General features: G+C 40.5%; 1 pseudogene; it reads left to right on the top strand.

Moving 5' to 3' along the window:
* Positions 1-10,761: 10,761 nt before the first annotated feature.
* Positions 10,762-14,757, top strand: LOC139373939 (OX-2 membrane glycoprotein-like; annotated as a pseudogene).
* Positions 14,758-17,623: the final 2,866 nt, after the last annotated feature.

The following is a 17,623-nucleotide window of genomic DNA, read 5'->3' as shown; positions in this document are numbered from 1 at the left end:
GTGGAAATGTGAGTTCTCTTATGAAGTCACTTGAGATTTTGAATTTCCCTCTTTACTGTGTCCAACCCACATGGGTTTGAATGAACCTATCACATATGGACCTTTTTTGCAGAAGCCCCTCCCATACAATAAAAGTGAAAGTAAACTCGGCTGGTGCAAGTTTTTCTTCCATAGTGTAAGCCAGTGTCAGAACTATTGTTTAACCTGTTTAAGTTGAGGTGGTTAAAGGAACTCTTCTCAGGACATAACACAGATAGGAGCTGAAATATTACACACACGTCGCCAAGTGAGCCTGGCGCAGAGCTATAACAACCTACCTCTGATTTTAACAGGTGATTTTACTGTAAACAGAGCTATAACAACCCACCCTGATTTTAAAATGGTGATGTTACTGTAAACAGAGCTATAACAACCCACCCTGATTTTAAAAGGGTGATGTTACTGTAAACAGAGCTATAACAACCCACCCTGATTTTAAAATGGTGATGTTACTGTAAACAGAGCTATAACAACCCACCCTGATTTTAACAGGTGATGTTACTGTAAACAGAGCTATAACAACCTAGCCCTTAATGAGCCAGCGATGCTTTCCCCTCCCACAATATTTTCCCAAAATTAACCAATTTACAGTATACTGCATTAAATATATAGCAAAACAGCAATACAGTACTTTTGTTTTTATTTGTATTGAAAACAATTCAATAATTGCTATAGTGAATATTTAATTATATATTACAGCGTAGATATTTGGTGTTTATATCCCTTGCACTTTCTGCTTTAACAAAGACTTCTAAACTGCCAGGGTGAAACAGATCAATAGGACATCAACCGTTAAAGGTTTTGCTGCCACTCTGATCTGTCCCCTATATAAATTACATTTTTGGGAACCATTCCCACATATTAGTTAAATTCGTACAGAATTCTCACTAACGGGTGCAACAAATATATCCTCTTACAAGACACACCACAAAATATGTTAATGAGTCAGAAGCAACAATACCATGCACTCACTAGTGTTCAAAAGGTTTTTGCGGTATAGTACTGTATTCTGAAGTACAGTAAATTACTGGCAGCAATAGGTAGGTTGAGAGTTTCAAGACAAGGTTTGTAGAATTCCTTAAATACAGTATATTACTGTATTTTTTGGGCGTACAGCATTCTCACTCACAGGTGCAACAATTATAGCCTCTTACAAGAGACACCTTAAAATATGTTCATGCACCAGACTCTTTCCCGCCCATAGAGTCTTTTCCACAATGCAACATAATGAATTCTGTAAAATATATTTAAGGTATTTTGCTGTACATTCTACAGTGTTTTACTGTTGAAATTACAGTAACGCCTTACAGTGTGCCTCCTCTACAATCCCCTACAATTAGAGCAGCTATTCTATGCGTACAGAGAAACAATTGCTTCAATATAGCCTATATATTTATAATTTACTTTAAAATGTATTAACTTTTATATGAGGCAGAAACATAACCATTCACAATGCTTTAATCTGATTAGGCTACTTCAAAAGTCTCCTGTAGGCCTGCGCATGTTCATCCAAAATACAATTCCAGCATCCTCAAAATGGCTCGACATTAACCAGGTTTCCATCCAACCTGATTATGTGAGTAAAGTAGCCTACATATCGAGTAAAAAATGTTCACAACATCATGATAAAGCATGCAGTTTATTAGACTACAGATAAGTTATGGTGAACTTCACAGGGTGGTGGAAGTGCACAGTGATGAAGTTGATTCGCCTTTCAATAAAAATGGAAGTTCTTATTGTGGTGACATGATGATCGATGCTTGGCTGCCATTTGACAAATAAAAATAATCTTGCACTTTTGTCCACAATAATCTCATCTCCCCTATATCAAAGTGTTATGGTACTACCCTTATATGCACTATGCTTTTCCATGTGCCAACTTTTACTATTCCGAAGGTCAGCATAGTCTCCCAGTCTTAATGGTATATCCTGCCCTCTATCCACCATTCATAGTGACAATAGCGGTAGGTGGATCGTTTTTCCAGATCTGCAGTAGGCTAACTAGCAATCATACCACATAGAAAAGTATTAAAAGCTGCGTCACTATGGTGTCAAATCCGATTAAAAAGTGGAACATGGCGCCAGCGGACGAGATGAAACACCTTTGCAAGAGCAAACACTGAGTCCAGAGAGAACAAATGTGGCCAGGGTAGAGATGATGGCACCCTTTGACTCAAGAAACCTGCTTCAACATATAAAATGTTGAATTCCACCTTGTAGTGCAACCTTGTTTAGGCCTCAGCTCAGGCATCCCCATCTGGTGTTGTGTAGACTTGAGTTTTTTAGCACCTGCAGTGCTCCTGTGGACGTATTCCACAGCTGCTTTCACTTTGTCCACAGTGGGCTTCATCACCTTCAGAGCATCTCTTACAATCAGGTTGATTGTGTGGGCAAGACATGAATGATGGGTCCATTTAAACATTTTCATGGCTTTCGTTATGTTAGCTGCATTGTCACTAACACAACAGACCACTTTTCCATCTACTTGCAATTCTCTGGCCACTCTCAACAGTCCTCTGCCAAGTTCTCTGAGGTGTGTCTGTCGCTGAACTCAAAGCAGTCCAGAAGACAGCTAGACATCAAAAAATCTTCAATGAAGTGACATGTAACCGACATGTAAGATGTGGTTACCCTTGATGTCCAGCAGTCAGTGGTAAGGCAAACTGCTGTAGCTTTTTGGACACTTTCCCGCACTGAAGCCTGTGTGCTCTCATACAGTTGTGGAATCAGTGATTTTAAAAGGGTTTTCCAGCTTGGAATGGTGTACATTGGATTTAGACTATTGCTAAAATAACAATTATATAACATAATAATTTCTAAAACCTCTGTCCTCCACGTTCGAAAATGGCTGGAAATCGGTGGCAATCATTTTAGTCAATGCAATATCAATTTGGCCTTGTTTTTCTACAGACATAGAGTTTGGCATAAACTGGTCCATAGAAGAATGTGTTGCTGTGGGTTGTGGAGTAGGCCTACTTGACTGAGTGGATACATCTCTACGTGTGGAGGTGCTGGCTCCACCACTATCACTAGCAGGCCCGCTAGATTCTCGAAGCTCCGCTACAGCTAGCTTCACAGTTGGGTGCACAGTTCGCATATGCCGGTGTAGATTGTGAGCAGAACCGGCTTTATATGAGATTTTGTTTTGGCAAATTCTACACTGTGCTCTAACATTGTCTACATTATTAAAATGCATCCAAATGCTACTGTGCTTCCGAATCATTTTCCAGCTGTTGTTTTCACAGCTGTCCTTCCTCTCTCTCCTCGGCTGCTAAGTATGTGACTGAGTGAGTTGGCTCGGCCCTCCCTCACGCATCTTTGGTTCATTGATTGTTAGTCTGAGCAGACAGTCAGAACGAGTGTGTGCTTGAGCATTTATATTATTTCATTTCTTCTTTCGTTCTTTGAATTAGTTAATTCTATTCATTTAAATATTTTGATTATTCATATCTTAATTTTTTTATATTTTATAAATACCGGTAGATTTAGCTCTTCTGATATGCAAGCCGGCTCCCAACATTCACCTACAAAAGCCGGCTCTTAGAGCAGACTCGTTCGCCAACGACCCATCACTACAGTAAACCAAGCAGCTTAATGATAACCAAATTAATTGGGAAATACATTCTAATAGGTATACTATACCTTGAGTAGAATGGAATCTACTTGCTAAAGTTAGCTAGCTTATTACATGTTATAATCTACTTGCTAAAGTTAGCTACCGTATTACTTGTTAGCTAGCAACATTTGTAAAACGAAAAGCAGACTGCCGGAGACAATATTTAGGGTATTAAACCCAAAGTCACTTACACAGCACATGGGGATTTTGAATTATATGAAGACACAAAGGGGAGAATCTGGTACCTGCTACCATTCATCCAGTACATAACCAGTCCCAAATAATAGAATGTAAACTGAGATATGATAAACCAGCTAAATTCTGGTTAACATGTCAGAATCAGCTTTAAAATCGACAAATACATTTGCGTGTATAGGAATTTGACTGTGCCCCAACCCGAATATACAGACCAAAAAAATATATATAGATGCAGAATTTCCACAGATCCACATACAGTATGTATATACTATGAACACTACAATATATATTATGCATCCAAGAGGTGCAGTTCTGGGATGATAGTGCAGGGGGCATAGTCTGTGGATGAATAGCGCAAAGTCCATGCATGAGAGGATCATTGTGGACCAGGTGGTTGGTTTGTGAGGGCCACGGTGCGAGGGAAGAAACTTCACGTTGCAAGAGGTTTTGGTCGTGATTGACCTGAACCATTTGCTAGAGGGGAGTCTTTGGAAGAGGGGGTGACAAGGGTGGAAGGGGTCGGTACAGGACCCCTATAGGCTCTGCCCAAATTTATGTGTTCTCTGTCACCTGGAGCTGTATGGAAGATGGTCTAGGAACAAAATGACAATGACCAAGGACAAGTCAGCCCTTCCCCTCTGAGGGGCCAAAATATATCTCTGTTACAGTTTCCAGAGGACTGACTATTGAATGTGACAGAATAATACTACGGTATCCATCTGAAACTTGTTCACAGAGGAAAACTCTGATACTATCTATATGGATGTATTATCTCTGCGGTAACTTCTATCTGAACCGCAAAGAGGTTCTATTGTCCTCTCTGGAATTCTGGCTTATTTACATAGGTCTCATCCCCCACACAAGCCTTTAAATACTGTGACACCCTGTGGAGATTGGACCTGGGAGTGTTTGGGTTACTGTAACGTGGTATTGTTTGATTGCACAATGGTGGTTGGTTTTGGGTTGAAAGTTTACACCTTTAGATATTATAAATGGAATTTAATGCCTTGGTTCTTTTATCCTGTATTTCCTAGGTTTCTAGGCCTCTGGCCAAGTAAGCGTCTCTTTGTTCATGCTATGTCCTGTAAATTAACCTTAGGATCTACAGTTGAAGTCAGAAGTTTACATACACTTAGGTTGGAGTCATTAAAACTAGTTTTTTAACCATTCCACACATTTCTTGTTAACAAACTATAGTTTTGGAAAGTCGGTTAGGACATCTACTTTGTGCATGACAAGTCATTTTTCCAACAATTATTTCACAATTCCAGTGGGTCAGAAGTTTACATACACTAATTTGACTGTGCATTTAAACAGGAAAATGGAAAATCCCAGAAAATGTCGTCATGGCTTTAGAAGGCTAATTGACATCATTTGAGACAATTGGAGGTGTACCTGTGGATGTATTTCAACGCCTACCTTCAAACTCAATGCCTCTTTGCTTGACATCATGGGAAACTCAAAAGAAATCAGCCAAGACCTCAGGAAAAAAAAAACTCAGTTTCACAATTCCTGACATTTAATCCAAGTAAAAATTATGTCTTAGGTCAGTTAGGATCACCACCTTATTTTAAGAATGTGAACTGTCAGAATAATAGAGATAATGATTTATTTCAGCTTGTATTTCTTTCATCATATTCCCAGTTGGTCAGAAGTTTACATACACTCAGTATTTGGTAGTATTGCCTTTAAATTGTTTAACTTGGGTCAAACATTTTGGGTAGCCTTCCACAGGCTTCCCACAATAAGTTGGGTGAATTTTGACCCATTCCTCCTGACAGAGCTGGTGTAACTGAGTCAGGTTTGTAGGGCTACTTGCTCACACACACTTTTTCAGTTCTGTCAACAAATTTTATATAGGGTTGAGGTCAGGGCTTTGTGATGGCCACTCCAATACTTTGTCCTTAAGCCATTTTGCCACAACTTTGGAAGTATGCTTGGGGTTATTGTCCATTTGGAAGACCCATTTGTTACCAAGCTTTAACTTCCTGATTGATGTCTTGAGATGTTGCTTCAATATATCCACATAATTTTCCTACCTCATGATGCCATCTATTTTGTGAAGTGCATCAGTCCCTCCTGCAGCAAAGCACCCCCACAACATGATGCTGCCACCCCATGCTGCATGGTCCTCCAAACATAACAATGCTCATTATAGACAAACAGTTCTATTTTGTTTCATCAGACCAAAGGATATTTCTCCAAAATGTATGATCTTTGTCCCCATGTGCAGTTGCGAACCGTAGTCTGCCTTTTTTATGGTGGCTTTGGAGCAGTGGCTTCTTCCTTGCTGAGCGGCCTTTCAGGTTATGTCGATATAGGACTGGTTTTTACTGAGGCTATAGATATTTTTGTACCTGTTTCCTCCAGCATCTTCACAGGGTCCTTTGCTGTTGTTCTGGAATTGATTTGCACTTATCGCACCAAAGTACGTTTATCTCCAGGAGACAGAACGCGTCTTCTTTCTGAGCGGTGTCGTGTCTTTGCCGGATTAAGTGATATGACATGCTATTCTATAAAATAATTTATCTGTAATTAATATTACCTGATTAAGCTAACTAGAAAGACGGGGCACCACAAAATAATGTTTATAGAGCTGTTATCTTCCGAATAAACTCTTAAAGACCTAGTAATCTATTACATCAGTAGCAGTCAACATTTAATCCTCAATTTATTCAGTCTCATCTGAATGTTGTAAATTCTTGGTTTTCTTTACGAACCCTGGCTAAGAAGTTGAATCAGCAATACAACATTTTGTTTAATTATTTTACTAATTACCTAAATAGTCACACAGAATTACATCTACACAGAATGGATCATACATTGATTACAAATGATTTCATAAAGGAAAACATCCCTAGCGGACGGAACAGATATGACGGCTGGTTATACAAAGGGGGTTGGGTTCTGAAGAGTGGGAAGACTGAGTAACAAAGGGAGAAGCTGTGCTATCATAAATACAGAATCTTATGCATTCTAAATAACCGCCCATTTGGAAAAAGAAAATGCAAGGAATATTTACTCTGAGCTGCGCTTCAATAGATTGGTCGAAGATGGAAGGCCGGGTTGCCCAGCAGGGATCTCTTGTCCTCTGAAGAATGTCTCTGGTGGTAAACTGTGTATGTTGTATCATTGTGTGTGTTAGAGTGGATACGTTGTCCGTCCTTTCCTAGCCCACGTTTTACAGGAGCTGCTGCTGACTCAACGGCTAGGAGGTATCACTTCTGGAGTGAATAAGAGTTCAAAGTTAATACCAAGTTTCCATAATTTGAAGCTTGTGCTATTTTCTGGCTGGTATAGTCGAAATTCATCCTTTCGGCGTGTCGATCGTCACCTTCACATTGAACACGATGCTAATTTCGTTAGGTTATTATCTGAGCCCTTTCAACGTAGGACCGTCGTCCTCACATCCTCGGAACAGAAAGTTGAACTTTCGTCAACGAGTTTATATAGTGGTGAAAGAAGGGGGTGTTTCATAGTTTACAACCAAAGTTTGTTCACTTGGGTGGGGCCTCTGAGTGAGCAGAGTTTCTCTATGACAAACTGCTCTCATTTAAAAAGCTAAAATTACATTTAATCTTTCCACAAACAGTTTCATATTTAAACATTTAAATAACACAATTCCATGTGAATCTGAACTAGAATGTGTCAACTTTCCAAGATAGTTTGTCATCCTGTCATTAGTAGTAATGTGTCAAACAACTGATCCCAGATCATATTCATTAAGTAAATCATATTTTCAACTGGTTGGATTACCGAAATATGGATCTGTTTCCCATCTTTCGATGTTGCCAGACTCTCTGTATTACAAAAGGCGTTACAAGAGTGAACTCTATAAAGTAGAGGGAAAAAGTAACCAGGGACCACAATGATAAGAAAATTCCAATTCCAACACGGTCAATGTCACCCACCCAATGGAACTGACACTATGACACCTGCTGCAACAGTGTCCAGTCTACCTTACTAAGACACCAAGGTTAAGTGTGTGGTGTCTTCTGGTGGTGCCACTAAGGAGGTTTCTACGGGGATTCCAGTCAGTGATTAAGTGTCATGGCTGGTGAAGGAGGCCATGGTTTGTCAATACATACATGATAATTGGCATGATTATAAACACGTTGGCATGTTTTGTGTTTCTTTTTTTGTGGTCTAGGTGATTCTCAAATATCTGGATCACTGGAAACTCAGTGATTGTAATAGTGCCAAGTCATAGTCAACCTATTTACTTACTGTAATAGTGCCAAGTCATAGTCAACCTATTTACTTACTGTAATAGTGCCAAACCACCCCTTTACTTATGCCCCTTGGAGGGGGGAATGCAACTCAACTCCCCGTGGAGTGAAAGAGGTATGGGATTGTAGGTGCGGGTAAGGATGACAGAGAATTACCATTTACTGGGAATTTATTCCATCACAGTCATTTTGGGAAAAGGGGCTGAACAGAACCAAAGCAAAGAACTTAAAAGCCAAAGCCCCCTCTCTTACCTTACCTGCCCACCCACTACTTACCACCTGGTGCGCTACCCAAAATACATGGGGTGGTCCCCCCAGGTCTTACCTAGTGTGCATAGACAGTAAATACTATGGGTTATGTATGCCTGCAGGCATCTTGCCTAAGGACTCCCTAGGTGCCTTCCCCCCTGGGAACAAAAACAGAACAATACCAACAATTTCAATAATCAAAACGGTCCTTTGGACATAGACTACCTGGACTACCTCCGCAGGAACTGTTACAAAATACTATCTGGGAAACAACCAACACAGGACATACCAACCAGCTCTCGTTGAGAAACAACCAACCATCAGCTCTATCTGGAAAAAAAATAACAATACAGGATATACCAATCAGCTCTCTCTGATTAAAGGAACACTAGCTTTTATACAGCTGGAGAAGGAGTCTGTAATGGGATACAGCTGTATCCTCTGACGAGAGGGCGGGGTCAGCTCCAATTTGCAATAGGGCCGACCAATCAGCTGCTTGGGGGAATCCAGGAAGCCATTTCCTGAAATACATACACATACAAACCCACAACAACACAGAAACTGGGGAACATAACACCTTCTTATGCTTAACCTGGGAATCATTCCATTATTCTGGTCACTTTCAATCTCGTTCATCACAGGTGCAGTGATTGGTTCATTGTGTCTCGGCTGTATGCTGTGGAGTCGTGGCAGTGTTGTGGTGCAAAGGGAGTGTCATTTATAACATGTCATGTTATTTACCCCCAAAAACCCTCAATCTTTAGCTGGGTCACTGTGGGCGAAGATTGTGTATTTATTCAGATATCTGAAAGTACCGTTTTACTTTGACATTGATTGTCAATCTTCCTTGTGTTTTCCCCAAAAACCATTAATGCTGTTATGCTGGAATATGTGCTGTACCTTCCAGTGGAATATGTGCTGTACCTTCCAGTGGAATATGTGCTGTACCTTCCAGTGGAATATGTGCTGTACCTTCCAGTGGAATATGTGCTGTACCTTCCAGTGGAATATGTGCTGTACCTTCCAGTGGAATATGAGATTTGACTTCTTTCAGATTACTTTATCAAATGTTCTCTTTTTTGATGCACAGAGCCTGATAACCCTGAAATCAGGAGGACTCAACTAGATTCATGATTAAATTACTTAAATAATATGTATGTGGACAAAAAAATATTAGAATGATTTTGGCTGTTTGTTTTTGCAATCTATTTGCAGATATTCCTTGTGAAGGTTCGTTGCAAATTCAAACATTTTACTCAAACTACAATATGTTCCACAATGACTGTAAGCCCATTGGCAGCTTTTGCATTAAACCTTTATGGTTCACTGTACAGACACACTATTCCCCACAAAGATCTCTGAATTGACCAAATGATTTGTTGTTTCTCAGAAACTACAGAGCATGGTGTTGGTTGAGCACAATGTCTGCTCTGGTGCTGATCTAACCGTGGCGCTTATATATCAACAAGGGTGCACACTGGCCTTGACTAACATAATAAAAGCTAACTGGTGGGAAAAGACAAGGATGACTGAAACTTTCTCTCACTTCACTTCTTCTCTCGAGATGATCTTCTTCTCTGAGCGGGAGATCTCCCAGCATGCTCTGCTCCATTTCACCTGTGGGCAGAGCTATAGCTCTGATATGAAGAACTAACATTACTGATATGATTAACTACAAATATTTCACAGCCTTTTGTACAGCCGCCCGTGAATTCACTCCTAAGAAATGCTCAAAACTTAACTTGACTGTCTTAATGCTTACTTACATATCTTTCCCAAACATGAGAACAGATGTCTAGGGCTGTCTAGCCACCCCATCAGGCCACCTCATCAACAGAGGTCCTGGCTAGGCATAACCACTAATAACAAATAAACTCTAGTCCCTTACTTAACTGATGTAAAGGTTTCTCTGCTCTAGTGGAGTAGAGGAGCTGCTGTCTGTAGCAGCCAGGCAGGAACACTTAGTCCATCAGGAGCACACTGTGGTGAGAATGTCCTCCTAGGAGAGAGGTGAATGTCACTGATGGAACGCTGCTTTGTTCCAACAGCAGGAAACAGTCCAAACTACTAAGGTGTCAGCTGACAGGAAACTGCTTAGCTAATAGGGCAGCAGGGACACCTGACCCTTTGGGGAGCTAAAGACAGGGACACCTAAAGGCCTGGCAACATGGCCTGACTAATAACTAAGGACAGAACACTGTGGCAGGTAAAGACTGGCAGACAGGTCCTACTATATGGTCCAACAGGTCTCCAGCAACTGACTATTAGAGGCTGTTGGGGCTACCAGCAGGGTATCTGTACTAGGGGCAGAGTTGTCAGAGGAAACAGTCTCTGTGGCTGGCACAGTCTGAGACTCGAAGGAGGGAGCGCTCTGGGCTCCCATTGGCAGGAGCTGGCTTGATCCCTAGAGCAGGGCCAGGTAGGAGCTCTATGGCAGACAGTGTAAAGGGCTCTGGCTCTGGCGGAGACTACCCAACTGTACCAGGCAGGGACCTCCAGACAGTGTAAAGGGCTCCAGCGGAGACTACCCAACTGTACCAGGCAGGGACCTCCAGACAGTGTAAAGGGCTCTGGCTCTGGCAGAGACTACCCAGCTGTACCAGGCAGGGACCTCCAGACAGTGTAAAGGGCTCTGGCTCTGGCAGAGACTACCCAACTGTACCAGGCAGGGACCTCCAGACAGTGTAAAGGGCTCTGGCTCTGGCGGAGACTACCCAACTGTACCAGGCAGGGACCTCCAGACAGTGTAAAGGGCTCTGGCTCTGGCGGAGACTACCCAACTGTACCAGGCAGGGACCTCCAGACAGTGTAAAGGGCTCTGGCTCTGGCGGAGACTACCCAACTGTACCAGGCAGGGACCTCCAGACAGTGTAAAGGGCTCTGGCTCTGGCGGAGACTACCCAACTGTACCAGGCAGGGACCTCCAGACAGTGTAAAGGGCTCTGGCTCTGGCGGAGACTACCCAACTGTACCAGGCAGGGACCTCCAGACAGCGGAAACTGAGTCTTACATGCTGACCAGATTGCTCGCGCGCACGTTGATTTTGTCCACCCACACCAGAAGTGATCAGGACACGCAGGTTGAAATATCAAAACGAACTTTGAACCAACTGTATTAATTTGGGGACAGGTCAAAAAGCAGTAAGCATTTATGACAATTTAGCTAGTTAGCTTGCTGTTGCAAACTAATTTGTCCTGGATTATAAACATTGGGTTGTTATTTTACCTGAAATGCACAAGGTCCTCTCCGACAATGAATCAGATAAAAGGGAAAATCGAGTTTGTTTCTAGTAATCCCTCCTCCTTTAGGCTTCTTCTTCTTCTTTGCACTTCATGTGGCAGTTGACTACCAACTTTAAGGTGCATTACCACAACCAACTGGACTAGAGTGTGGACCTCAGTTCATCTTTCAATCACCCACATGGGGCGGCAGGTAGCCTAGTGGTTAGAGCGTTGGGCCAGTAACCCAACGGTTGCTAGATCGACTCCCCGAGCTAACAAGGTAAAAGTCTGTTGTTCTCCACCTGAATAATGCAGTTAACACACTGCCATCATTGTAAATATTAGGTCTTAAATGTAAGTTATACAGTATTATCAATTTCAGAGTTGCGTTTCATTATGAGATGTAGATAACTACACTAAATGTATAGGTTAATTATACATCAGTTGTAACTGCAAATAGTCCTTAAAAGAATACATTTAATTCAATGAAAAGTATTATATTTTGAACATTATTGAAGCTAACTGGTGAATAGCCGGTCCGGTCACCATCAGTATAGAAACATCAGCATCTTCCTGTTCTATACTGTAAAACATGCAACTTATAAAAAGTCCATGGAGCCTAAATATCCCAGTTTCCTGGACATTTGAATTGGGAGGATTTTTGAGCTGACGTGGAATACTTCACTGAGCCAATGATTTCTGCTCAATTTGAGATGAATAAGAAACATGTAGTTTGGTGAAACTCTCAGCTCAAAATACATGTGTCTTATTAAGATATTTCCCAATGTTCCTCTCTGCCAGATGTATTGTACTTTGTTTTTGTAAATGTACTGGGACCAGTTTACAATTAAAATATAGATTTCAGTATACAGCTATAGTAAAAAAAAGTGGATTTGTTGTCAGGACAGAAAAAAAACACTGTGCAGTCAATTCATTGGATAATAACTGAAACTGGAAAGGAGTCAAGGGGGATTCTATGTACAACATTAACATGCTTGTCTCAAACTGAGACAATACTTAACTGAACTTGAACCCAACTTGTCAAGTTAAATTGGAACAAAGGTCTTGCCAACTTGAACCAGTTAATTTAAAGGTTGCAAAAATTCTAGAAGTTCATCTAATTTCAGTTTATGGGACAAAACCATCAATGCTTAATGTAGAGAATCATTGTACCTTCTTTAAACACTGTGAAATAAATTTTCCATAACACCAAAAAAATTGTACTTTCAGCAGGAAGCATAGAATAGAAATAGAAATAGCTCACATTAAAACAGATCTAACACTTCTTAGACTTGCTGTCAATGAGAATGACAGATAGAAATTAATTTATAGAAATTGTAATGTGAATTTGGTCTGGTTGCCCAAAAAGTGACATATTCCAGCATTAAATTTGATAGGATTTATTTTAGTCCAAGGGCTAGTCTTCCAAGAGTCCTTTGAAATGTACAAACATACAGAATGGGAATTGAAATGATTGATGCAACACTGCATATACCTTTAAATGTATTTATGCAGTTGTCTTATCCCTTCACAGTGTTCACTGCAGGTTGCTAAAATCTAGCGCTGTATTAGATGTGTGTACTAAACAGGCTGTAACTATCTTCATGCAGGGCTCTCTCAGCTGGTGAGAACACAGCAGGTTGTCATAGCAACCCCGGGAGAGGATGCTCACTTCAGCTGCAGGCTCTTGAAACCCAAAGATGTGCTTCAAGTCACCTGGCAGAAAGTGACACCAGGGGCGACTGAAAATGTGGCCACCTACAACAAACGATTTGGACCAGTAGTCAACCCACCTTTTCAGAGGAATGTGGAGTTTGAAGACGAGGGTCTGCAGAACTGCTCTATCGTCATCAGAGGAGTGTCAAGAGGAGACGAGTCCTGCTACAAGTGTCTGTTTAACGCCTATCCAGAGGGAGCTATCAGTGGCAGGACCTGCCTCCAGATTAATGGTAATATATGATAACTAAGGAGGGGTTTAAGGGACATTACACTCTATAATCCAAATTGTATAATGTGAATTCACTTTAACATTAGACTACTTTTGACGTCTTAAAACAATGTTATGTCCCTTTAAAACAGGAACAATGGCCTCCAATGCCTTCAATCCATTGTTCTACCTTGACCTGTGTGTAAATGATTAACCCAGGAACAATTCCCTCAAATCATCATGCATCCATTTGACCTTGATGTACATGAAAACATGATAGTATTTACATTCACAGTGAACTGTCTGTTGTTTTCCTATAGAGCTGTATGGACCCTCACTCCTCATCACACAAACCAACAACAGTCACACCACTCTGTCCTGTTCTGCTACTGGACGACCTGTTCCTACAGTAACCTGGGACCACATAGAAAACATCAGTCTAGACAAATCCACCATGGCTGATGTCACCCATCCCAATGAAACAGTCACTGTCACCATAACTGCCATGGTGGCAACGTCCAGTCTACCTGACTAAGACACCAGGGTTGGGTGTGTATCATCATCCGGCGTTGCCGTCAAGACAGGTCTCCATGGTGATTCCAACTAGGGATCAAGCTTCATTTGCAGGTGATAAATGGTTAGGGTTAATACCACCATAATATATTGACATGATCAGGAACATGATGTATTACTGCCTGTGTTCATGATGAATTACTGCCTGTGTTCATGATGAAATACTGTCTGTGTTCGTGATGATGTACTTCCTGTGTTCATGATAAAGTACTGCCTGTGTATTTCTGTGCTAGGTCAATCTCAGGTCTCTGATGACAGGATCAGTGGTTGTTATTCTAATAATGACAGGTCATAATCAACCTATCGACTGGCTCTTTTCCTATTCAACTTTCAGGTGTGGTGCAGAGCCATATTTACATGTATGAGGCTTTGGTGTAGGGTACCTGGGAAGTTGACCTCTGTCTTCTCTTGACATCTCTCTCATTCACAGGTACAGTGGTTGGTGGAGTGATGGGTGCAGTGTTGTGTTTAACGTGTCTCATGGCTGTATTCTGTGTAATATGGTGGCAAAAGAGGAGAAACGACACCTCTTCCAGGTAGAGAGAAAAACTATTACCTTGAAACTGAACAGTTACTCTGAATTGAATGTGATTTGACTGCCAGTTGTTTAACAGTTGATCTCTTATCTGATGTAGAAAACCCCCAGTTCCTGACCCTGAAATCAGCAGAACTCCCTTAAAGACACCACCAACATCCAAACAGTAAGATGCTCATTCTAGAGAACATTTAAGGGATCATGGTGGATACCTATTTGAAAGAACACATAATTACATTTTGAGAATATTTGCTATACAGGTTAAAACACATTCTTCATGATTAAATAATTATAATAAAAGAAAAATGAATCAGATGATGTGGTTCTTGTCAGTACAGTGTTTATTTTGATTTATTTCAGTGTCACCCTAACCTCCAGTCCATCACACATGTGAGTATCTCTTCAACACTTTTAAAAGCTTTTTAAGATAAATAATAATTATAACAAGAAAATGTTTGATTTTTCTGGTCACAATCAGCTCAACAATCAAGCGTAGGATGACTAAGAAGTAGGTTTACCTACTTTCATAGTCTCTTAATATTTCTGTAATCTCTCTCATTGAGCAAGAAATTTGGGAATGAAACTCGGAAATGTGTTTCTGTGGTGTGTTTCTTGTGGCTACATTGTCTGTTTTGATCCCTTTCAAACCATGTTCCGTCACAAATGTGAGTATTTTTACAACTTTATTTGATTATCCTGATAGAAAGTGTGAAACAGACAATATGGAGAATGTTACAAAATCTTTTAGCGTCAATTAACAAAAATGTAGTGGCTTTTAGGGCTGTGGGGCCCTAAGCAGCCATTTATGTCACCTAAAAACGGCACTGACTGTCACTAATATAGGATACTCCATTCAATCAATATTTAAATGGCCTTCTTTTATACAGAACATCTGAGAGACCAGATGACCTAGAAGGTAGAAGGTGAGCTGAAATAATCATAAATAATGATAAAGATGCAGTCAGAAGAATATATTTTAAAAATAAATATCTATGCCATTCTGTTGTATCTTTCTTAGGAAACTTTTAGAGGGTGACGAGAACTGAGGGACTACCATACTGTCTCACACACATCTGTGTGGTTCGGTTTCTATCCATGGGCATTGTGGGTACTGAATAGTGGACTGAATGGCTGACACAGGCCTGCTGGTTATTGTATATGTAAATACAGTCTGTATGTAAATATATTTTGTAGTTGGTTAATGATGAAACATGATAAATCCACACTAGAATTGTTTGTGGTTTTATACTTCACTTTTTTATAAATCAAGTGTTGTGATATTATAGTCTACCAAATGTCATAATGTAGACTACTTTCATGGTGTGTGTTTTTGTGTGCGTGTTGTTTTATTTCTTCAATTTTTATAAATCAAATGCTGTAAGATACTCAATGTTGTGATGTCCTTTGTTGTGTGTGTTTGTTTTCAACTTTTCCGAATAAAATGTTTAAACAATGCTGTAATGTATGTTGTGACATCGCTTGTTATACAACATCTGCTGCTGGCAATTCTTCAAGAGTGAATTGTCTTTGATTCTTCTGCCACTCAAAGAGACCAACCAAAAATACACACAAGTGCCAGTAGGGGTCGCCTAAATATAATTTTAGAGAGAAGTTGTTATGAAACGGGATTGATCCTGTAGTTTTACAGCGCTCATGCAGGGTTAGCCTATAGACCCTACATTTATAATAATCAATGTATTTTGGGGGGGAATTGTATAGCCTACTTATAGAGAGCAATACTAATGGTGTATTTTTGTAGGCACTAACTCTGCCATTGTTCATTGGGAAAAGACGATGGGAAAATGTATGGACTTTTTGTAAGGTCTTTCGATAAAGGCTGAAAATAAGGTCTGTGGCAACACAGGCTTAGGAGATCTTCTACGTTTTGTACTATGAGATCATCTTCATCAGATGATTTTTGAAGCATTTACGTAATAATAAAAACACAACACATAAAGGCTTCATAATTCATTAAGATCATGTTAATAACTGACTGATCATGAATCAAAAAGCAGTAATTTGTAAATGTAGCACATGGAGAAACTTCCTCCTCAGCATGGTCATTGTGAGGTCACTTCCATTTTAATTCCAGATACCAAATTCCAATTCTAATTCCAAATGTTCCTAATTGAAAGGCATTGAAGATAATTGGTCATGGAATTTCAGTGTACTTCATGTATTGACTGGAATTGACCCCAACCTTGTGCCTCAGCTTTAAGTGTCCCGCTTGCATTGCCTCATTAGCTTTTGTCATGACATGGCCCTCTTTGGGTATAGTGAGCACCATCCCCCCCTTTCTCACCACCTCTCTCCTCCCCCTCACCCAGGCTCTGTTATTGCAGGTCATCAATTCCTAGAAGAGTCTCTCTCCTCATGGCCAGGCAGTGTGGAGAGAGAAGGTTTCACAAGAGAACAAAGGAACCTCTTCTCCATGAAGAGGTTCTCCAAAAGAACTTGAGAACTGAACAATGTCCATGTTTTGGAGAATGTGTACAAGGTCGGGAGAGAATCCAGCCACGACTGGTCCATTTCGTTTAATGTTTGTGAAACTCATGAGACAATACAGTCACATTGCCATAACTCTGTTTATACAAGAGTCTCAGTTGTGAGGTTTGCATCTAATTGTTGTATAAAATGAATGAGTAAAGATGAAACTATTTGTGAAATTAGGTAATGTGATTATAAACTGTTTAATGAAGGAAACTCCAATTCCCTTTGGAGTTTAATTAAGTCATAGGCCTCCCCCATGAGCACAGACATTGACCTGGCCTCATGGGACACCCTTTTCTGCTGTTACGAATATAACCCTCACCTGAAGGATTTCCCAGCAGACCAGTACCTCGATCACAGAGGGAGCTAAGGTTTGAGAAGATTGCTGAATCTTTTAACCATACCACGTGGTTAAACTATGACACTATCGAGCCGACAGAATAAGAGCTACTCTTCAATACTAATTACTAGTCTGCAACTAGAAATGATGTACCCGTGAATGCGAGGACTGACAACTGCCGAAACATCTATTCTATAAGAATGTTT

This window comes from Oncorhynchus clarkii, chromosome 18 (assembly GCF_045791955.1).
Source record: "Oncorhynchus clarkii lewisi isolate Uvic-CL-2024 chromosome 18, UVic_Ocla_1.0, whole genome shotgun sequence".
NCBI classification, from domain to species: Eukaryota; Metazoa; Chordata; class Actinopteri; order Salmoniformes; family Salmonidae; genus Oncorhynchus; species Oncorhynchus clarkii.
The sequence above is the reverse complement of the archived record's forward strand: the minus strand, read 5'-3'. Positions and strand labels throughout refer to the sequence as shown.